A 9,408-nucleotide genomic window follows, 5' to 3' on the forward strand; every position below is an offset into this window, starting at 1 on the left:
TCCCTCAACCAGAACATACCTTGGGACCTAGTATAGCAATTTTCGCGCGTCTTTCCGATCCTTGGGCAGTTTTCCAAAGGTGAGAAATTTGACGATTTGAGTCATCTAGGTCGGGCCTTTGCGGATCATCTTGACTTCTTTCAATTATTCCTCAATAGTGGGTTTGTCAAGAAACTCATGTTGGAAAAACAATCAGAGTGCGCAGGGAAATAGCATGGTGGACCCAGTTGATAAACAACAAAAAATGTTCCACCTCTCATATAAACAGTTTATATGTTCAAGAATACATATAGAAACCATTAATAGGCAATATCATTAATCATGCAACTTATGTAAACACGTCCATACATGTATATACATTCATAGATATACACGCATACAGACACACACACACACACTAATATATTATTATATGCACACTTATACAAATATTCAAGGACATAAATTTTTACCTCTTGAAGCCTATCAAGTGTCCTTGAGTCTTTTCGTATAAATAACGATTTTCATATCCAACGCTTTGAGTACTCAGACCACGATCTTTCGAAGTGTTCTCTACACCTCAAGAAGTGGGTGGGCACATAGAGAACAAGGATTTGTAATTTAGAAATCACAAGTTTTTCTCAACACATGAGTACTTGGATTATGGCTTGAGAAATGTTAGAATAATAAGAGAAGAAGATGATAATTTCTTGTCTGCCAGATTTTTGAAACTCTTCTCAATCACCATTATTTTTTTCTTATTATCATGTAATATATAGATTATATATTATATTATTATTCATAATAATAATAATAATAATAATATACAATAATAATGATGCTCATAATTGATTTAGGTAATATCTAACTTACCAAATTTGAAAAAAAAATATTTTCAAATTATTAATTAATTAAATGAAAATAATATTGATACTTTACCAGTATCATATACACACATGAGACAGTCATTGGACTGTGTCATGCAGCGGCACTATTCCCCTTCAGGGAATATTGCATTTTTCCTATTTGCTTTTATTTATTTAATTAATTAAATAAATCATTCCCACAAAATATGGTATCATCTTTTTAAGGAAAATATCACAACTATAAGTCCAAATTCAAATTAATGATCATCATTATCATCATCTTTTAAAATCAAGAAATCAAAACTATTTTGACTTTCCATTTTTATTTTCTCTAACTTAAATAAAATAATTCATTTAAAAAATTAATTAATTTATTATTATATATATTGAAATTCTTTATTTAAATGAATAAATATATTTTAAAAATTTAATAATTAATTCTAAATTAATTATTCAACCTTAATTATCATATAATTGTATATTTGGTTCGAAGAATATAATTCTTCTCAAATTTTTAAATTACAATTTTACCGTTGTATCAACTCTTACCTTTATATGGTGTTGGTAGAGCCACCCTCGGGACCTATGGACCTATAATATTAAGATCCAATAAATATTAGATTATTAATCAAAGCTCTTTGATTAAATAATAAATATGATATTTATTCATATCATGATTTCTCCACTATAAATATGAGATTGAACTCTTGATAATTATAGACATATATTTACAGAGTACTTTATTAAAGAATAAAGTGTCCATTGATATAATCAAGAAATACAATGTTAATCCTATATTAATGACTTTACTAGTGAAGGTTGTATCACAAAAAGTTTGCGACGTGAGCGCTCATAACATTTTCAGTTCCAAAAGTCAACCCAATAGAGAACCATTATTCAATCTATAAGTAGGTATAGATTCCATATATGTTAAACTATGTCCCCAGCCATATATATCATTGAGTCCTCAAAACAATTGTTCTTAGTCTGATCATATTGACAATTCTTAACGCATGAATCAAATGTTTAGATGACACATATTGGAGTTCATAGTAACCTCAGGATTAAGTCATCGTGTATATGATCATCTTTGATGTGTTTTATTAATACTACGAAACAATGTTTAAACAAGTATTAACAAATCACATCTGGTTCAGTTCTATATATCACTATATATAAAGTACCTTCACTAAAGTGTCCTACTACACTAGTGACCCAGATCTAGGTCACTTGTATTCATAATACTAGTGAACTGCACTAGCCGTAATTAATCTAAAGATTCCATAACTTTATTTTACTGCGAACTGTTTTAAGTTCATTATCTCAATCTCGTTCCTCTCATACCAATATGAGATTAAGACCACATAGATGAGCTTTGGAATTTTTTGATATTTACTTAATATTATCAACTTAATTTCGAACATAGTCTTCATACATATAATAATTCAATTCAATTATTTATTTCATTTAAAACAATTGTCATCTACAATTGCTTTAAGGGCACTATTCCCGAAAATCTCCCACTTTCCCTAAAGCAAATTGAGTCATCTCTTTCAATGTGTCACTCACACTATCCTGAACGAATCTGTCTTACAAAATCTTTGTAAATTGTTTTGTAATAAACTGTTTTGAATCTATCTTCATGATCGTTACATCAATTAAGTTATATCTACATTGCTTTCGCAATAAGACACTAGTAGTTTATTCAAGTATGAAACCCTTTCCAGAATATCAAAGAGCTCAACTAAATCAAATAGCCTATTTAACTGCTCAATAGCTCTTACATTTCGACTTCTATGGTGGAATATACTATTATGAAATGTCCAACACATTTCCAGATTAATGTGTTTCATCCACAGTTATAGAGTTTGATTGTGATATCAATCTTTGAAGATTTCTTTCTTGTTGAAAATCAGTTCATCCTTTGGGGTTTTAGGTCACTGCCTAAATACACAAATATATAATCTCTATTATATTCAAGGTACTCAAAAAATTAAGTCCTTATAATTATTCAATGACTCAATCTAACAATGGATTGAAAATTGCTCAGTATTCCCACCGTTTAACAAATGTTAATTTGAAGACATAACATTCGATACATTAAACAATCCATCGCTGAGTTTTGAGGACTAAAAACAAACATGTATTTAAGTTACTTTACTTTACATGTTGCATGAAAATTTCTAGAAATTTTCTTTGCATTCGACAAAGATAAACATATCTTAAATAAATGTCAATCAATATTGACTTACTATTTATTATCTCTTTTAGCTTTGAATAGTAAAAGGTTCAACATACATCTCTATGTATTTGCTAAATGATTATTTGATTTTTGATCCTTTATAAGAGAAATGTCTTTTGGTTAACTTTAATTAATAGACTATATAAGCAAGGAAAGAACCAATGAACGGTTCTATAAAAGATTGTCTTTTATTTGTTTTATGTGTCTAATTAATCATAAACCAATTTAAAAAATAATTCACATATATGTTTCACTTAATTGTTGTTGGAATAATATGTCTTATTTATTAAATCTATGATTTGCACAATAATGAATAATTCATAATTACCATTTATACTCTCTGATGAAATAGGTAGAACAAATATATTGCAAAATATAACAATTAAATTTATTATTTAAAAGAAATATTAAACTTGTTCACTCATCAAATAAATGAGTCTAAGATATAGTTTCTAGAAAGAATTCTAGAACCAATTTAAAGAAAGAACTTATTAGTTTCTTTCATAATGAAAATCAAATATTTCAAAATGACTAAAAAATTTAAATTGTTTTAAAAGTAAACAAAATAAATTTCTAAACTAATATTTTCTTTATTCAATCGTCTTCACCATTTCTTCTTCGCTTTGGTTTCAATGCAATTACTCTTTTTCTCAAAAGATTTTTGCATCCCTGAAAACAAGAACAAATGAAAAATAATATTAGTGGCATAATTTTGAATCAATCATTAAAAATATTAAAGAAGAGTTTTTGAGTAAATCGAATTTACCCCGTATCTTAAAAATTGACCATATGCCAGAGCATCACTCTTTATCAAGGCCCACATCTCGTATGCAGTTTCAATAACCATATATCTTTCTTTAATGTCGTCATGCATGGCCCATAACATAACTGGCATGTCAGGTGATTTAATCTTATCCATTCACCATATTTTTCATGTTCATCAAAGCTCGATGAAAAGCTTGGAACCTTTGAAGGTGGATCAAAGATCGCTCTATACAAGTTCTGTGTTCCAAGGACAATGTGAATTCCTTCATACCATCATCTTATGCGGTTAAGACTAAATGGAATCCTTTCCAAGATTCTATCAATGGGGTGTGTGTCAATTCCCATGTTTCCAAGTAATTGATCAGGATTAAGAGAATTAACCATAGTTGTTGGAAATAAATATTTAAAATATGTAATAAATACCATATTTTATTTGGAAAACTAAACATGATGCATGAATGCAACATATAAAAACATAAAAAATTATATACTAATCCACGATAAATTAATTTGAAAATTAATGGACCAGCCTTAGGGCAAGTCAGACTAATTCCAAATTAATTTTGAGACAAATCTCAATTTCATAAGTGAAAACTTAAAAACGCATTTTTCACTTTTGACTTATGAACTACTACTAGTTTGGTCAAGATGTACTAGTCGTGCTCGAAAGCCTAAATACATCTTTGAAGTGTAACCCATTATTTTCGATTAATGATTTTTAACTCAAAAGTGTGCCTTAGGGTCAGTCAAACTTGAAATACATCATTAATTATATTCTCATAAGAGAAGTCAACTTTGAGATAAATAAACATATTCAAAAGTCTTTCCTTATGGAGGCAGCAAACGGGGGCAACACAAGGCTCTTCCTATGCCTCTCGGTGTTCAAACAATAATGGAGAGCATGAGACTTATTGTCATAACTCCCTCTCCCACTCACTTTTTTGGAAATGTGTGTCTTTTCACAAAATCAATATTTTTTTTAATTTAGTTGTAATTATAAAAATTATTTTTACCAAATAATATTCTAATAATTACTAATCGAATTAAGCAAAAAATAAAATGAATAAATTGTCCCCTTAATTATAATTTTTATTTTTCTTTAAATAAAAGAATATCATTTTTATTTTAATAAAATATTTTTCATTAAAATAATAAATTAAACAACTTTAATTTTGATTTACCATCTTAACTAATTAAGACTAAATTTATTATTATATGAATTATTGTATATAAACATATAATAAAATATAGGATGTTCCTAATAGCATGTTTCTACACAAATGTAATGCATGTTAATTGCATATTGTGTGGGTATATGAATGGCATGTTGTAATGCATAACAAAATATTAAACACTTTAATCATATTCAAACATTTATAATAAGTAAATAAAAGTGAGTTGGTAACTTTTGGGTATTTCTAGAAAAAAATTACAACACTTGCAAAATATACATGAAAATGTAACCTAGACTAGATAAGGTTTGATGAAGAACGCCTTGATCTCGAGCCATAAATGTAGTCTTGTTGAACCAATGCCACCCCTTTTCCATATTAATTTTGAATCATACAGCTTTTAATAATTTTAAACAACCTTTGAAAATAATGAAACTTTGGTTTTAACACCCAAATAGTATCTAAAGCCCAATTTGAATTTGAGTTATTTAAATCAAAAATAAAAGTAAACAATTTAATTTTAATAAATTAAAATTAAAAATAGTTTTAATTTTGAATATTTTAATTAGAACAATTTTTAATTATGGAAGAGAGTAATTAAAACCATTTTAATTAAATTTCAAAATTTTAATTAATTAAATAAATAAAAAATTTAGGTAACAACACATTAGGGTTTGCATGACACCAATCCTAGGTGTGTCATCAAGGAGGGCGACGACTAGGGGTCCGGGTGACATGGAGGAGCTCGGCCAGCCGCGATGGTGGCGAGCACGCGAGCGGCGGTAGCGACGGGGACGGAGTCGTACGATGCACAAACGGGGGGAGGGGGCACCTCGGGGTGCATTCCACAACGATCAGCGGGATGAGTGATATCGTCTCGATTTTCATGCCAAACTTCGTTGAATCCAATTACAACAATTTTATAATTTTCATTTCGAAAAATTAAATTACAAAACTATTATGCCCCAAAAATTGGCTTGTATTTTTCATCTAGAAATATTAAGAACAATTCCTAAACCCAAAATCACCATTATAAACAACCCTTAAGAATCTATCATCATGAATATAAACATCCATCCATTCAAATATATATCACATACAATATAAAAATGCACATAATCCCACACAACAATTAATAATATGCAGAGATTAATAACATGGCTCTCATACCAATTGTTGGAAAAATAATCAGAGTGCGTAGGGAAATAGCATGGTGGGCCTAAATGATAAACAACAACAAAATTTCTACCTTTCATATAAACAGTTTATATGTTCAACCATACATACAGGAACCATTAATATGAAATATCATTAATCATGCAACATATATATACACACCCATACATGTATATATATTCATAGATATACACGCATACATATATATACACACACTTATATATTATATGCACACATATACAAATATTCAAGGATAGAAATATTTACATCTTTAAGCCTATCAAGTAAAACGTCCCAAATTATCTAATAAGGCTTAGGGCCTTGATTAGGGGGCCAGGATGGAAAACTATGAAAAATTATGTGCTTATGTGATATTTATGTGTATCATTGTACGATTATAACGACCCAAAATTGCAAATAAGGCTTAGGGGCCTTTATTTGTTTGTCGGGAGGGCATAATTGATATTTATGTGAATAAATGATTTAATACATGATTATATGATTATATGGATGTGGATAAATGCATGTTTATGAGTAGTGAATGTGCATGTGGGCCCTGTGTAGCTTTTAAGGGAATATTTCTAATTTTGGCCCGTAGAGAGCATAAAATATAATTTTATGTGATATATTGTTGAGACCATGTTATTATGGGGATATATTTGCAGCATGTGGCTCGAGATGGTCCTGGTGAGCGATTGGAGAAATAGTCACAGTAAGGATTTATACTTGGCTCGGGGAGCCTTGGGGGGTATTTTTGGAATTTGGGAGAATAATTTGGGAATTATTAGGTATTGGGTAAATAATTGGAAGTTAATTGGATGACAAGATTAATTAGTGGTTGATAGGAACATTTGAGGAATTAGTTGGGATTGGGAATGAAATGACTAATTTAGCCTTAAATTAATTGAGGAATTAAGCATTATTTGGGGAAGGCAAAACAAACTTTTCATAAAGAGGGATATGCTCAAAATTGTTTGGAATTAAGGGAGAAAGTTGTAGAAACAACTTTGGCTCTCTCTTCTCTCCCTATCTCACGCATGCTTTCTCTCTCTCTCATCTTATGCGTTGAGGATAAGGAAGGAAAAGGGCAGAGAATTAGGCCTAAGCTTGGAATTCCTTGAAGAGGCTGAGGGACTAAGGAGCTAGTGAATTTGAGTATAAAGCTTGGAGAAGTCAAGGTTAAGGCTGGTTCTTGGCTGGGAGTTAAAGCTAAGTGGTGCAAGGATTTGCTGAGAAATGTGGGCTTCAAGTTGGGGTAAGTTCTCCTCCCTGTTCTGGTTAGAGGATCTTAATTGTTGGGTAGAGCTTTGAAGCTAAATTTGATATTAACTTTGGTATTATAGTGTGATTTCTCTGATTGAATTGAATGGTTATTCCTACTGATTTGGGGTATTGACTCTGGTTTAATTGTTTAGAAGGTTAATGATTATAGTTTGTGGCTAATTCTTAATTTGTAGCTAGTTTGGAGGTGAATTAAGGAAGTTTGTTGGGTGAAATTCTGAAAAGCTTTCTGGTTTTTAGTTAGGGTCTTAAGCTTCAAAGCTTAGTTTTGATATCTATGTTTGGTGAGGCTCTTAGCCAAGTTTTGATGTTATTGTGTTATTTTGGATGAGTTATAGTGATTTATATGGTTAATTTTTGGTTTGGAGGTCTTGAGGGATTGATTTTTTGAGCTTTGGCTCGGAAAAATTTGAAGAGCAAACCCAGAAATTTGCAGGTCGGATTGCAGCGCTGACGCGCTAGGTTGGGAGCGCTACAACGCTAGGCTTTATTTTTTGGGGGTTTTGGTGTAATGACCCAACTACTCTAGACTTTTGGACCATTAACGAAAACTATACATAGACCCTAATCTTTAATAGAACTTACAAGTGAAAAAGATCATACTTTATTGAAAACTTGTAAAAACCAATGTTTAAACTTACATAAACTCAAAGTAGGATATGGGATCCCATTGTTTTAAAAATAAAACATATCTTAATTGAAATAAAAAGAGATTACATAAATCAGTGCGGAAAAATACACATAAACCATAAATAAAAGACTACATCCTCGAAATCGAACTCTCGACTCCTTGAATCCATTCATCACCGATACACATTCCCCAAGCATCCACGAATCTTACCCGCCACTATAGCTATTTCCCTGCACATATAAACAAAAAGGAATGAGCCTAATGCCCAGCAAGGAAAATCTACCACATAGTTCATATACATAAATTTCATAAGAAACATAAAAACATAACATAACACTTATATCATACACATATTATAATGGTCATTATTACTTGGGGTCCCATAGACTAAACAAGTCATATGCCCATTGGATTAGTGGGGTCCTACTAGCTAAGCAGGTCATATGCCCATAATCCATTTGGGGCTTGTTAGTCATATGGGTCATATGCCCAAGCGTACATACATACATATCATAACACATTTCATAACATAAAAACATAAGATAACACATATAAAACATATAACATATGAATTCTATCCTATTTTCCTTACCAAAATACCGGGATAAGAGGACAGAGGTGGGACTTTGGAACACTCCTAAGAACCATTTGAAAAAGAGTGAGTATAGTGAAGAAGAGAAATGAAAGGAATGGAAAGACTAAACCATTGAGAAAATACTTACCAAAAACTTATGTGCGAGTTCTTAGATTTCCTAACCAAAATAAGAATAAGGTTAGAATAAGTAGAAGACTATGAGAACTTTTAAAGAAAAGTACAGAAACGAACTAGAGTTTGGGTTACCTTGAAGACTTGTAAGACCAATCTAAACCTCGAACCGAAATACTATGAAACCTTACTTCCCCAAGTGTTTGATAAGCTTATGATGATCAAGCTTATGATTCCCAACCCAAGTGTTTACACTCTCACACTCACCTAGCAACTTGCAGCCAACGAACTTAGAGCAAAAGATGAATAATGGCTGGGTACTAGGTCCTATTTATAGAGTTTAGGAATGAAAGGATCTTAATTATACTTGAATAAAAATAATGGCTTTTTAGGTGAAAATAATTTGAATTGTTGTTCAGCAGAGGCTGAAGACTCATTCAAAAAGATGTTGTACTTATCAAGAGGTTGAAGGGTTGAATGGAAAATGATTTCAAAATCATTCAAAATATGCTGAAGGAGGCGATATATCGCCCCCTATAGGCGATATATCGCCTGGAACATTATGCCCGAGGCAAACGTGCATCGTTTCG

This window comes from Humulus lupulus, chromosome 4, assembly GCF_963169125.1.
Source record: "Humulus lupulus chromosome 4, drHumLupu1.1, whole genome shotgun sequence".
NCBI classification, from domain to species: domain Eukaryota; kingdom Viridiplantae; phylum Streptophyta; class Magnoliopsida; order Rosales; family Cannabaceae; genus Humulus; species Humulus lupulus.